Below are 15791 nucleotides of genomic sequence, written 5' to 3'. Positions count from 1 at the left end.
ACAGAGCTCCCTAACCCAATGAAAGGGGTTTAGTTGTTCATAGCTCTGGAAAATGAAAACAAAGATGGAGAATACATGATGATACTAGAAGTGCAGAGAAAGTAAATACAGAGAGTAGTTCTATGCCCAGAGGCTCCCTATAATTTCCAACTCCCCAAATAATTCAAAGCTACTCCTATATATACTACTCTTCTGTTCTTCTAGTTGATTCTTCAAGTCTTGGGTATGGGCCTTTGGATCTTGAGTTTGAAGTAGTTTCCTTCTTCATTGGGCTTAGCTTTACTTGCAGAGAGAAAGTGCGAAGTGGGCAGAGACTTTTAGCTCAGGAAGTTAGTGGTGTTAACGTTCAGTGAAAATGTGGGTTCGAGGACGTTAGTGACAATCACCTTTTTCACTAACGTTCCTTACCAAAGTTAAGAGTCACGTTAACTTCAACGTTAGTGGCACAAACGTTGCCACTAACGTTTCCACTATGTCCTTCGAACACGTTATTGGGACTCAACTTTCCCAGTAACGTTGAGAAGTCTCCCCATTCCCTACGTTGGAGTCCACGTTAATTTAGTTAACGTGGCTCTTTTAACGTAGGCTTGCCAACCTTCGAGAACGTTAGTGACACTTAACATTGTCACTAACGTTCCAATGTGCCCCTTAGCTCCCACGTTAGAGTCCATGTTAACTAGGTTAACGTGGCTTCTAACGTGGCTATGCTAGCCATCTCCAACGATAGTGACAATGTTGAATGTCACTAACGTTGGCTCATCATCCTTCTCCTCACGTTAACTTCCACGTTAACTAAGTTAACGTGGAAGTTAACGTGGCTTGTGTTGGCTCCTTCCAACGTTAGTGACAATGTTTGGTGTCACTAACGTTGTCGACAACCTTTCTTCTTCATGTTAACTTCCACGTTAACTAGGTTAACGTGAGAGTTAATGTGGCTTCTTGGGGATAGTGTGTGTTCATCCCAACGTTAGTGACAATGTTTGGTGTCACTAACGTTGTCGACCACCTAGTTTTTTCACGTTAGCTTCCACGTTAACTAGGTTAACGTGGGAGTTAACGTGGCTTCTTGTGACTTGGCCAACGTTAGTGAGAAAGTTGAATGACACTAACGTTGGCTTCCCCTTTTCTTCTTAACGTTAGAGGCCACGTTAACTAAGTTAACGTGGCAACTAACGTGGCCATTTATGAGCTTGGTCCAACGTTAGTGATAATGTTAAGTGTCACTAACGTTGGCTCCATTTCTTTTCTTCCACGTTAGAGTTCACGTTAACTAGTTAACGTGACTCTTAACGTGGGCAATGATGGCTTCTATAGCATTATTGGCAATGACTTTTCTCATTAACTTTGCAAGTTACTCCCATTCCACGTTAGTGTCAACGTTAGTGTAACTAACGTTGCCACTAATGTGGTTCTTCTTTGCTTCCTTTGTCCTGAAATCAAGCAATAAAGTGCATCAAAGTTCTAGTCCAAGTCATGGGAAATGCAACATCCAATTTGTCATTAAATTCATGCAAAATCCTCATAAAATCATGTAAAGTGCACAATGTATACTTGAATCAAGATGTAAGTAAATATCTACCCAAAACTAGCTTATTTCCTAAGTAAATGCATGAAACTACCCTAAAAATAGTAGAAAAATGTCAGTGAAACTGGCCAAAATACATTGGGAAATGTGCCATGCAACATTGAAAGAATGAGACCCTTGAAGACCGAACCAATCTCCCTCATAAAGATGATGATCCTTGTGCTCATCCCCTGCAGAACCCCATCCGTTCATCATACACCAACCCCATCGATCCACACCTTTCATCCACACACCACTTCCCTATATAAGTGATTCGCACTAAGTACACCCTTAACATTCCAATTTCACTCCCCACACTTCTCATTCTCGAAACCAAACACTCTTCCCCTTCATCACACCTTGTCCTAACCAACCGAATTCCTCATCTATCCGTACCTTCCACCCTCCTCACACATCAACTCAAACTTATGGCATCATCAAGCTCCAAGAGGCAAAAGAGGAAGGAACCAGTGGAGAGCATTCCTTTTGATGAGAAGAGATTCAAAACGGCATTCCATGAACTCGAACTTGAACGGATAAAGCTCAAGAAGATACTGCCTGAGTTAACGTTCCAAATTGACGAGGATGAGTGCCCACAAATTTGAGAGAAGATTGAACAAAGGGGTTGGCAAATGCTTACGAACCCGGAGGGGAAGATAAATGCAAACCTCATCAAAGAGTTCTATGCAAACGTGGTCAGAGAAGACAAAACCAAGGTCCCCACCTTCAAAAGTTACGTAAGAGGGAGAGAGGTGGATTTCAGCCCCAATGCTATAACAAGGACTCTTCAGTTGAAATCACCACATTTTAATGGGCTCGGTTATCAAGCAAGAGTAAGTAGGAGCCCTGATGATGATGAACTCGAACAAATTATGAATGACATATGTGTTATAGGAGCTGACTGGGAAATGTATGCGGATAAGAGGCCCAGGTTCATCAAGAGAGGAGACCTCAGCCCTGAAGCTAAGGGATGGTTTGAACTCGTGAGGAGATCTATCCTCCCAGCAGCAAACAATTCCGAGGTCAACGTCACTCGAGCTACTATGGTACATTGCTTAGTACAAGGTGGAGATATCAATGTGCACGAACTTATAGCTGAGGGGATTCAAGAGTCAGCTGAGAAGATTGATTCGGGTGCCAGGCTTTGGTACCCCAGCACCATCCTCAGACTGTGCACGAAGGCCAAGGTTGTCTTCGAGGATAGCAACCCAGATTGGTTAAATCCTGGGAGGCTAATTACGTTTCAGCGTCTAACTCATGTGACACCAGTCCAACAACAAAGAAGACCTCACATAGGAAAGCCAAAACCAAAAGGAGGAGCTCACCAAGAAGAGTCTCATCAGGAAGAACACCAACAAATAGAATATTATGACCCCACCAACATAAACCTGAATCACATTCATGGAGCCATTGAGGAACTAGCAAGGAGTTATATGGAGGGACAAGAACAACAACTGTATGTTCAAGCTCAAAGGATGGATCGTCAAGAAGAGCTCCTTTCTAATTGGATGAATCAACAAGGGGAGTGGCAGAAACAGCAAATGGAACATTATTCCCAACTCACTCAAGCCATCAATCAAGTGTCTGAAAGGCAAGAGCGTCAAGATAAGCGCCTTCAAGAACTCAACCAATGCCAGCTAGCTCAGACGAAGGCATTCAATGAGTTCAGTGTACTTAATGAAGGACGGCAACTACATAGGGAGGAGTTCAACATAAACACTCAAGCCAAGTTGAACTACATGTCTAGTCATATGCATAATGTACACTATGCTATCCCTACATATGATGAGGTCCAAAAAGATTTTGTAGAACAAGAAGAAAGGAAGGTGAAACAGCAGAAGGAAATATTAAAGAAGAAGATGGAAGATGCTGGCTTCTGGAAGAAGTTGATTGGAAAAAGCAAAGGAGGTGTGAGCTCAAGCGCAATAAGTAGACACAACGAGGACGAGCCAGAGGAAGAGCATGGGCAATCCCATGAGTAAAAGGTGGTGGAGTTCCCTATCTGTTCCACCTTTTTCAAGCTTTAAATAAGGAAAATCATGTATAAAATAGAACATGTTCCATGGTAGTTTAGAAATTTTTAATTCTGTCTTTAAGTCTTTCATTGCCTAGGTCTATGATTACTAGTCAAGTTGCCTATTTTCAATTCCATCCTGCTTATTGTGTTGCTTGTCTCCTTTTGAATCAAATAAAAAGAGAATGTTTGTTATCAAAGACCAGAGTGGAGTTCATATTGTGGAGTAAGTTCCTTAGTGTGTGATGTGGTCATAAGTTAGCTAAGTTGATTCACCAACAAGGGTGGAAAGACAACTATCTGTCCTGAATCATATGCTTGAAATACACCCCATAAGACTAGCTAAATAACAAGATCCTAATAAGAAAAAGGGGAAAAGAACAATAAGAGTTGAAAAAGAACGAAAAGTTAATAAAGAATGAGGCTAGGCACCAAGGGTTTGAAACTTGAGAGATGTGTCTGTGGTGCTCCTGTACCAAGGATCTGCTTGGATGAATAAGTTCGTAGGAGTGCTTCATCACTTGGTAACTTGGGTTAACTAACCCAGGATTATCAGCTGAAAGTCCACTATCAAGAGCAACCTTGCTACAGAACATTTAGTAACCCAAAGAGGTGCTGGACACCAAGGTCTCAAGAAAGAAAATAAACAAACCATGTGCCTGTGGTATGTATGTATGGGGGAAAGAGACATGAGGGAGTAAGTCCTTAGGGGTGTCTTAACACCTAGCACCTTGAATCAACTGGTTCGGGAGTGCTGGCTGAAAGCTTATCTTAAAGAGTCGCCCCCTCACAGAGCACTTAGCCTAAGAACACAAATAAGCCCAGAAAACAATAAAAGGATCAATGAATAAGAGTCTCATAGGGTGCAATTAAGTGAGTATTTCAGGACATGATAAAGGTCTGAAAGCCAGTGAAGGAATGAACCTAAGTTGCTATGCATGAAACCACCATAAAACCAAGGACATGACTTCCACAATAATGACTCATTTATCTTGGAATTTCATTCATCATTCTCTTGTTCCAGTACTTGCTTAGGAACAAGCAAGCTTTAAGTTTGGTGTTGTGATGCCAGGGCATTTTGGCCAGTTTCACTGACCTTTTCTTTACTATTTTAGGGTAGTTTCATGCATTTTCTTAGGAAATAAGCAAGTTTTGGGTAGAATTTCACTTACATCTTGATTTAAGCATACATTGAGCACTTTACACGATTTCATGAGAATTTTGCATGAATTAGATGACAAATTGGATGATGCTTGTCTCATGATGTTGATTAGAACTTTGATGCACTTTATTGCTTGATTTCAGGACAAAGGAAGCAAGAAAGAGCCACGTTAGCAGCCACGTTAGTCTAACTAACGTGACCACCAATGTGGAATGGGAGCTAGCTTGCAACGTTAATGAGAAAAGTAATCACCAATAACGTCCTCGAAAGCCATCATAGCCCACGTTAAGAGTCACGTTAACTAAGTTAACGTGAACTCTAACGTGGAAAAAAGAAATAAGGCCAACGTTAGTGACACTCACCTTTGTCACTAACGTTGGACCAAGCTCATAAGTGGCCACGTTAAGAGCCACGTTAACTCAGTTAACGTGGACTCTAACGTTGGGAAGCAAAAGAGAAGCCAACGTTAGTGACACTCACCTTTGTCACTAACGTTGGCCAAGCTACAATGAGCCACGTTAGTTGCCACGTTAACTTAGTTAACGTGGAAGCTAACGTGGAGAAAGCAAGTGATCGCCAATGTTAGTGACACTTACCTTTGTCACTAACGTTGGGATGTACCACCACAAGTCATTATGAGCAATGTTAGCTCCCACGTTAACTAAGTTAACGTGGAAGCTAACGTGGATAAAGGAGATGATAAGAAAACGTTAGTGACACTCACCTTTGTCACTAACGTTGGAGATGGCTATTATTACCACGTTAGAAGCCACGTTAACTTAGTTAATGTGGACTCTAACGTGGGAAGTAGGGGCACCTTGGAACGTTAATGACAAAGGTTAGTGTCACTAACGTTCTCAAAGAATTGGCAAGCCTACGTTAAGAGCCACGTTAACTAAGTTAACGTGAACTCTAACGTAGGGAGGAAGGACTCTCAACGTTATTGGAAAAGGTGAGTCCCAATAACGTGTGCGAAGGACTAAGAGGCAACGTTAGTGGTCACGTTGGTGCCACTAATGTTGAAGTTAACGTGGATCATCCCTGGGTGAGGAACGTTAGTGAAAAAGGTGATTGTCACTAACATTCTCGAACCCACACTCTCACTTAACGTTAACGCCACTAACGTCCTGAGCTAAAGACCCTTCCTACTTCACACTTTCTCTCTGCAAGTAAAGCTAAGCCCACTGCAGAAGATAACTGCTTCAAACTCAAGATCCAAAGGCCCATATCCAAGACTTGAAGAATCAACTAGAAGATCAGAAGAGTAGTATATATAGGGGTAGTTTTGAATCAGGAAACAGCTTTTTGGGGGATTGGAAATTGAGAACTACTCTCTGTATAATTTACTCTGCACTTCTTGTTCTAGTTTTCATGATGTATTCTCCATCTTTGCTTTCCATTTCAAGAGCTATGAACAACTAAACCCCTTTTATTGGGTTAGGGAGCTCTGTTGTAATTTGATGGATCAAAACTAATTTTCATTACTCTTCTTCTATCTTTTCTCTTGATTTTACTAGAAAGCTTTCAATCTTCATCCAATTGGGTAGTTATCTTGGAAAAGAAGCTATTCATACTTGGATCTCTTCTGAACCTTGGAAGAGGAATGAAGAGATCATGCTAGAAATGCTTTCTCATGTTGGACCAAATTGGGTTTGGTTGGGTATGGTGACTATAATCCTACCAACACTTGATTTGGGAATGCATGTGGTATAATCAGTGACCATACTTCATCTCTTCTCATGAGCAATTCATAAAGGAATTGGCTATTGATCAAGATTTGAGAGATTGAATTACCAAGGAATTGCAATTCGATCACTTAAGATTGCCAAGGAGATCAATGAATGCATTGATTGAGGAAGAGATAAAAATGAACTTGCTCCGGAGAATGTAACATCTCCTAAGCCCAATGAATCCCCATTTCTGATCTTACCCATTCTCTTTAATTTCTGAAATTTACTTTCATGAGCATCTTCCCCATTCCCATTTACAATTCTGCAATTTACTTTCCGTCATTTACTTTCAGCTCTTTACTTCCAACATTTACATTTTCTGCTATTTACTTTCCCGCCATTTAATTTCCTGCAACTCTCAAACCAAATTCTGCTTCGCTCAACTAGAACATTCCTCTAATTAAAGTTGCTTGACCAATCAATCCCTGTGGGATTCGACCTCACTCTATTGTGAATTTTTACTTGACGACAATTCGGTATACTTGCCGAAGGAAAATTGTTGAGAGACAAGTTTCCGTGCAATCATTGATGAATAGATATCACTCTGTCCCCTGGAGAAAAATCTTCTGTGATGATTTTTTTGTTCCTCCAACCTCTTGACATTTTCTTCCTTCCTTCTTCTGGCGGTGCCTTATTCCTTGTGATCTCTTTGTCAGGAGGGATCTTGTTGCTTGTCTCATGTGGGAGCTGTGTCCCTAGCTCCTCTTTAATTTCTTCAGTCTGTAGCACCACCTTTACTTCTTTCTTCTCTTTCAGGCATGACCTTGGATGTTCTGGGGGTAATTTATTGGGTGCTTCTTTCAGGTTTGTATCTCCAGAATCATCCTTCATGCAATCCATGTGGTCATCCTTCAGATCTTTGTTCTCTTGTTTAGATTCATATGAGGGCTTGAAGACATGAAAAGTGAGTTGTTCATCATGTATTCTCAATATCAATTCTCCCTGCTCAACATCTATGAGTGCTCTGGCTGTGGCTAAGAATGGTTGAAAGAACTGAAGATTGATGGTTTAGAAGTTATAGTAAACTCTCGTTGCAAGTATAGTTACTAAACCAAGCAATCAACCTTTCTTACAAACGTTTTGGTTGTCACAAGTAACAAACCCCTTTAAAATTGATAACCGAGTATTTAAACCTCGGGTCGTCTTCTCAAGGAACTGTAGGGAAGTATGTTCTTATTATTGGTTATGAAGATTGTAAATTAGGGTTTTTTAAGATGAGGAACAAGTAACTTAAATTGCAATTGAAATAAATAAAAGACTGTAATTTAAATAAATAACTGTAAAACACACTTTTGGCAAGGTATGAGAAATTAGAAGTCCTATCCTAGTTATCCTTATCAATGATGATGAAAATTGAATCTTAATTCCACTCAATTAGTCTTTACTTAAAGTAAAGAAAGGTCAAGTGACTAATTAGTTTGATCTTCGAATCCTAGTTAATCCCTAAGGAAAGATTGGGATTATTGAAGTTCAATTCAATTAGCAAAGATAACGATTATCAATCATGTTGAGTTTGATAACTCCTGAGTTACTGATTTCTTAACCAAGACCAAAAGGGAAAAAGTAAATTTACTGGAATAAAAATGTCTTCAGATGGGAATAACAATAATGTAAATAAAAGAAAGCAATAATAAACTGAAATACCTCAAATAACATTAATTCAAAGAGTAATCTGTAACATAGAAGAATTCATAAATAAAATTGGGAAAATAATAAAAAGGAATATTGAACCTGATAAAAAGAGATAATCCTGAAAGCGCATAAAATCCTAAATCTAAATCCTAATCCTAAAGAGAGAGGAGAGAATCTCCCTCTCAAAACTAAATCTAAATCATGGAAAACTAACTAATTGGAGACTCTCCTTGAATGGATGCATTCCCCCACTTCATAACCTCTGGTCTATGCTTTCTGGACTTGGATTTGGGCCAAAAAGGGATTCAGAATTCGCTATGAGCGTTTTCTGCAATTTCTGGTGCGTGGCCTCTGTCACGCGTCCGCGTGGGTCACGCGGTCGCGTCATTCGGAGTTTTTCTTGTCACGCGGTCACGTCAGTCATGCGGCTGCGTCATATGTGTTTCGCTCGAGGCGCACGGTCGTGTCAGTCATGCGGCCGCGTCAATGCCTTTTCGCGCTGGCATGCGGCCGTGTCGCCCATGCGATCGCGTGGCTGCCAGTTTCTTCAAAAACCTGTTTCGTGCTTTCCTTCCATTTTTGTATGTTTCCTTTCCATCCTTTAAGTCATTCATGCCTTAGAAGATCTGAAACTACTCAACACACGAATCACGGCATCGAATGGAAATAAAGGGTAATCAAAATAATTATTTTTAAGCTTAGGAAACATGTTTTCACATACATCACATAATAAGGAAGGGAAAGTAAAACCATGTAATTAATATGAATAAGTGGGTGAAGGATTGAATAAATCACTCAGATTAAGCACAAAATATATCATAAAATATGGGTTTATCAATGGTCTTCCCAGAATGATTGGATGAAGATAGCTTTCTTCCATTTCAAGAACAGCAAAGTGTGTAGGGAGGAAGTACCTCCCTACCTTGACCAGTACATTTTCAACCACTCCCAGTGCTTGTTTCTGGGTTTTGTCAGCCAATTGAAGAGTCACATATGTGGATTTCAACTCATTGATTTGCAACTTCTTCATGAGAGATAGAGGCATTAGATTTATGCTAGCTCCAAGATCACAAAACCCTCTGTCAATCATGGTATCCCCTATAGCACAAGGGATGTGAAAACTCCCTGGATCTTTCTTCTTTGTGGGCAAGTCCTTCTGGATGAGAGCACTGCTCTCTTTAGTCATTACTACTATTTGCCCACCCTTTAAGGTACTCTTCTTGGTTAGCAACTCCTTCATGTACTTAATATATGAGGGCATCTGTTGGAGGGCTTCAATGAAGGGAATGTTGATATGAAGAGATGTAAATACATCTAGGAACCTGGAATACGTCTTCTCTTTTTCACCACCCCTGAGTCTCTGAGAGAATGGTGCTTTTGGCACATATGGCTTCAAGGTTTCCTTCTTTTGTGCAGAATCAATTCCTTGTTCTTTCTCTACCAACTTCTCCTTTAGAACCCCTTGGTTGTGCTCTGTTGGCTTGCTGATTTCTTCCTCCAAAGTCTCCTTACTTCTTAGAGTGATTGCCTAGCATTCTTCCCATCTCACATTATTTATTCCTCCTCTTGGATTCTTCTCAATGTCACTTGGAAAACTGTCAGTGGATTTAGGGATTTATTGAGATAGGTGTCCTACTTGAGATTCAAGCTTCTTGATGGCATCTCCTTAGTTCTTCATATTAGACCTTACTTCTTCTTTGAATGTTCCGTTGTCTTGAAAATGCTTACAAAGATTTTCAAGCAAGGCTTCAATCTGGGATAATCTATCCTCAGATGGTGGTGGTAGGTTGGGATTTGGGGGTTGAGAATGGCTATTTTGGGCTTGGTATGGAGCTTGGATAGAATTGTTGTATGGGGTTTGAGATGGCCTTTGATTAGTTTATTAGTAAGTGGGATTATTGTAATGGATGAGTTGTGAAGTCTATGATCTTGGTTCTGGTTTTGCTGGTTTTTCCACACAAAGTTTGGGTGGTTCTTCCAACTATGATTGTAGGTTTTGGAGTGTGGATCATAGGGTTATCTTGATGAGTTTTCAACATAATTGGCTTGCTCCCAATTTCCTCCTTCCTCTGCATTCACCTCTTCTTGAACTGGTGGTTGAGTATTGACTGCTACAACTTGGTTCCTCTCCATTTGCTTGGTGAGGTCTGCCAATTGATTGGTAATTAACTTTTTTTGAGCTAGCAGTGCATCCATGTGACTCAGCTCCATCACTCCTCTATTTGGGTTTCTATCAGAGGCATAGAAGTATTGATTGTTGGCCACAGTTTCTATGATGTCTATGGCCTCATCAATTGTCTTCTTCTTGTTGAGAGAGCCTCCTGAAGAGTGATCTAAAGCCTTCTTTGATTCTTGTGACAATCCTTCATAGAAAATGTGCAGCTGTACCCATTCATTGAACATGTCCGGAGGGCACTTTCTTGTCAACTCCTTGTAACTCTCCCATGCTTCATATAGAGTTTCTCCATCTTATTGCCTAAACGTTTGTACCTCAGCCCTCAACCTGTTAACTCTTTGGGAAGGGTAAAATCTTGCCAGGAACTTATTCACCACCTTTTCCCAAGTTGTCAAACTCTCCCTTGGAAAGAACTCTAACCACTTTGCTGCTTTATCCCTGAGAGAAAAGGGAAACAAAAGAAGTTTTTAGGTGTCAGGGTGAACACCATTGGCCTTTACAGTGTCACAAATTCTCAAGAATGTGGTTAGATGTTGGTTTGGATCTTCTTGAGCATTTCCTCAAAATGAAACAGTTGTTCTGAACAAGGGTGATTAGCTGTGGTTTGAGCTCAAAATTGTTGGCATGTATGGTTGATAAACCACTATTTTATGGTTTATATTGTGTTTAATTGTGTGGTTTTATCATGATCTTTATCCACTTATTCATTAAATAAGCATGCATTTATAATTCCTTCCTAAAGTTATTGTATGATTGAAAACTTGCTTCCTAGGGACTTTAATTATGTACTTTATTTCTCCTTTATTCCATTCGATGCCGTGATCTGTGTGTTAAGTGTTTCAGGCTTTACAGGGCATGAATGAGTTGGAGATTGGAGAGGAAGCTTGCAAAAATGGAAGAAACACAAGAAATTGAGGAGATGACCAGCGAGAAGTGACGCGGTCGCATGAATGACGCGACCGCGCGAAGAAGAGGAAATCGCAGTGACGCGGCCGCATGGATGACGCGACCGTGTGGCAAAGCAGAAAGCCGAATGACGCGGCCACATGGATGACGCGACCGCGTGACGTGCGCGATCTGCATAATCTGCAGAATCACTGGGGGCGATTTCGGGCCCTATTTTGACCCGGTTTTTGGCCCAGAAAAGCAGACTAGAGCCAGAGAACATACAGAAACCAACAACAACATTCATTCCGCATAGTTTTAGTTTTTAGATCTAGTTTTCCTCTCCTCTAGGTTTTCTCTCTACACATTCATAGTTTTTAAGATTTGTTATGTTCATTGTTTTTTGCATTGGGATATTGAGAAGAGTTATTGCCTCATCAAGACTTCGACACTCTAGTTCGTTTTCTTTACTTGTCTCTTACTCTTCCATGTTCCTTAATTTACTTAATTTTACTGTTGGATTATTTTAGCATTTATTAATACAAGAATCACTTTTATTTTAGATTGATCTTTTGATCATTATTTATGATGTCTTTCTTTAATTCCTTTTCTTATGTTATGAATTTTACATTTACAATGAGCGAGTAGTCCCCTAACTTGATGGGGAGTTAATTGAAAGAAACCCTTGAAGTTGGGATGCTCGAGAGAGAGATTGTAGTTGGGTTTATTGTTGGATTGCTTTCTAGTCACTAACACCAATCCTCCCCAGAGCGGATTGGAACTTGTGGATAGAAATAGCATTCCAACTTGTTTAACTTTCCCTTACTTAGTGAGGGACAACTAAACAGAATAATCCCCAATTATCAATTAATCCTGAGAGTACTGCAACAAGAATATGGGCTTCCAACTAATCAACTCCCAATCAAGGCTTTTATTTAAATTTATATAAATTCTCTAATTTAATTTTCTGCCATTCAACTCAAACCTTTTTGAAAACATATGATTAATAAAATAGCACACTTTTCTGCAACTCGTTGGGAGACGACCTGGGACTCATACTCCCAGTATTTTGATTTTAATTTCTGTGACACCCTTTTTAAATTGATAAAGCGGATTTCTGGTTGGTTGAGAACTATACTTGCAACGCATATTTTATAATCATTCTTAACTCACCAATTTTCGCCCGCATCAATTTTTGGCGCCGTTGCCGGGGAGTTGCAATAGAGTGCTAAAGTTATTAATTGGAATTTATTTATTTGCATTTTATTTAATCTTGCTACTATGAGCTGCTTGTTTCTTTCGTTAGATGACACGTTCGCTTCCTGATCCAAGCTTGCTAATATTCGATCCTGAGATTGAAAGAACTATTTCACGAATAAGGTAAGCTCGACATCGGTTAGTCCTCTCTGAGGGCGGATCTGAAACGTCACCTGAGAAAAAAATAGCCCCCGTTCTACTGATTTGGTTATTTTACGTGCAGGTAACATGGCAGCAGCCAGGAGAGTTACTATCCAGGAGGCTGGAGCCCCTGATTTTACAATGCAATCATTTCAAGCGCATCACCCAGCAGTGGCTACAGACTTTGAAATAAGGACCGCACTGCTCAATTTGATGCCCAAGTTTCATGGCTTACCTGCTCAAGAGCCTATCAAGCACCTGAGAGATTTTCAGGCAGCCTGTTCTACTATCAAGCGTGATGGTGCAGATGAAACTTCAATTTTGCTGAAGCTTTCCCGTTTTCTCTTGAGGAGAAGGCAAGAGAGTGGTACTATACTCAACCAGCAGCAATTGTATCCAACTGGGATACACTGAGAAGAGAATTCTTGGAAAAGTTTTTCCAGCTGAAGTTACTGATAAACTGAGGAAAGATATTTCCATGATTGTTCAGGATGAATCCGAAACTCTTATGAGTATTGGGAGCGCTTCAAAAATCTTCTGGAAGCTTGCCCCCACCATATGATTGACAAGCTGGTGTTACTCAGTTATGTCACACAGGGAATGAGGCCCCAAGATAGGACCACATTGGAAAGTGCTAGCAATGGGTCTATAAAAAAGTACAAGACCATTGATGAGGCATGGCAATTAATCAGTGACTTAGCTGAATCTACTAGGAATCACAGGCAGAAACAAGGCCGTTCAAACGTCGTTGCAGAAGTATCTTCTAGTAGAGAGACTGCTGCTTTAACTCAGAGTATCTGTGAAATGACCAACTTGCTGAAGCAGATGCAATTGAATCAACAACAAGTTCAGCAAGCTCAACCTTCTCCACCACAGCAAAACCAACAATTAGTCCCACAGAGAGTTTGCAGAATCTGCGCTGATTATAGCCATTATACTGATGAATGTCCACAGCTCCAGCATGAAGACAACACCGTGGCAGCCACACATAACTTCCATGACCGCCCCAACCAAGGGTACAATCAAAGTGGCAATTACAACCACGGATGGCAAGACAATTCTAACCAGAATTGGAGGGACAACAACAACAATAGATGAGGTAGAGATAATCAGGGAAATTAGAGGTAGAATAACAACAACAACAGGCAGCAGAATTAGAATCAGCCTTACAGAGCACCTTACCTAAGGCAATCCCAAGGACCACAGAATACCCTACAGCAGACCTCTCAACTTACCTATCCTTCTTCATCTGCTAATGATGACTTACTACAATCTATGGATCGGAGACAGCAGACCATGGAAAATAATATTAATGCCATTCTAAATGGTCTGAACGCTACTTTACAAGCTCTTGTCTCCCAGATTGGATCAATGACCAACTCCAATAACCAACCTTCGAGCTCCAGTATAATTCCCTCTCAACCATTACCCAATCCCAAGGGTGGTATTAATGCCATCATCCTAAGGTCCGGAACCATACTACAGGAGAGGAACCAGGAGGAGCCAAGCCCACCAGAACACGCCTTAGCTGAAGAGATAGTGGAAATAGAAGATGTTGAAGAGGAAGAGGACATACAGGACATAGCTGAAGAAGAAGTGCAACCATAGGAGGAAGCATTAAAAGGCGCAGACACTGCAGAAGATACCACTCCTATTCCATTTCCACAACTTGCAAGGAATCCCAGGAAGCAGCTAGAACCTGATCCAAAAATGGTAGAGATATTCAAAAAGATTGAGGTAACTGTTCCCCTTTTTGATGTTATTCAACAGGTACCTAAATATGCAAAGTTTCTAAAAGATTTATGTATACATAAGGATAAAATTAATGAATTAGAAACTATTCCTTTAGGAAGTTCCATATTTGCTTTAATGGGAAGTTTACCTGAAAAGTGTAGTGACCCAGGTCCTTGTATAGTTAATTGTACTATTAGTAGTGTGATAATTTCTAAATGCATGTGTGATTTAGGAGCATGTGTAAGTATAATGCCTTTGTCTATATATGATGTGTTGAGGCTCCCTCCCTTAAAAAGGTTGGCAACTCGTTTTGTGTTAGCAGATAAAAGCATTATTACAGTGGTTGGAGTTGCTGAAGATGTACTAGTAGGCATTAAGGGGCACACGTTCCCCACTGATTTTTATATCCTGGAAATGCCCCAAAATGACTCAGACAAGCCATCATCAATCCTACTCGGAAGACCATTCCTGAAGACCTCAAAGTTTAAATTAGATGCTTTTTCAGGAACATACTCTTTTGAAATAGATGGCAGAGTAGTAATCTTCAATCTGAATGGAGTTATGAAGCATCCTCCAGAGGATCATTCTATCCTCAAGTGTGACATCATAGATGAAACCGTGGCTGAAGTCCATCAGGAGGAATTTGAAGAGAAGCACACAGGACAAGGTCCAAGTGTGGGGACACTCTCAGAGGACAATGATAGTTCCTTACCACTGTTACCAGCTCCAGACAACCCAGAGCCTGAACATGATCAGAAGTTAGAATTAAAACCCCTTCCCCCACACCTCAAATATGCTTACTGGTGCACGAAATTGTGATCTCTGGTAATGGCTCTAAAAACTTGCTGCTCTAATCTTAATTCATAATTTGTCACAACTTCGATACAACTAATCAGCAAGTGCACTGGGTCGTCCAAGTAATAAACCTTACGTGAGTAAGGGTCAATCCCACGGAGATTGTTGGTATGAAGCAAGCTATGGTCACCTTGTAAATCTCAGTCAAGCGGATATAAAATAGTTATGGAGTTTTCGAACATAAATAATAAATAGATAGAAAACAAGGATAGAAACACTTATGTAATTCATTGGTGAGAATTTCAGATAAGCGCATAGAGATGCTTTCGTTCCTCTGAACCTCTGCTTTCCTGCTGTCTTCATCCAATCAGTCTTACTCCTTTCTATAGCTGGCTTTTTGTAAGGATGTCACCGGTGCCAATGGCTACTTTCAATCCTCTCGGGAAAATGGTCCAAATGCTTTGTCACAGCACGGCTAATCGTCTGGAGGCATCACCCTTGACGATGGTTGCATCCTATTCCTCTCTGTGAAAATGGTCCGATACGCTGTCACTGCATGGCTAATCATCTGGAGGTTCTCGATCATGCTGGAATAGGATTTACTATCCTTTTGCGTCTGTCACTACGCCCAGCACTCGCGAGTTTGAAGCTCGTCACAGTCATTCAATCCCAGAGTCCTACTCAGAATACCACAGACAAGG

At 40.6% G+C, this 15791-nt stretch overlaps 1 non-coding gene across 1 annotated transcript; it reads left to right on the top strand.

Moving 5' to 3' along the window:
• Window positions 1–10503: 10503 nt before the first annotated feature.
• Window positions 10504–10607, top strand: LOC112768898 (small nucleolar RNA R71). Its single transcript, XR_003186275.1, has one exon. It is a non-coding gene; the product is annotated as a small nucleolar RNA R71 (small nucleolar RNA).
• Window positions 10608–15791: the final 5184 nt, after the last annotated feature.

This window comes from Arachis hypogaea, chromosome 17 (assembly GCF_003086295.3).
Source record: "Arachis hypogaea cultivar Tifrunner chromosome 17, arahy.Tifrunner.gnm2.J5K5, whole genome shotgun sequence".
Lineage (NCBI taxonomy): Eukaryota > Viridiplantae > Streptophyta > Magnoliopsida > Fabales > Fabaceae > Arachis > Arachis hypogaea.
The sequence above is the reverse complement of the archived record's forward strand: the minus strand, read 5'-3'. Positions and strand labels throughout refer to the sequence as shown.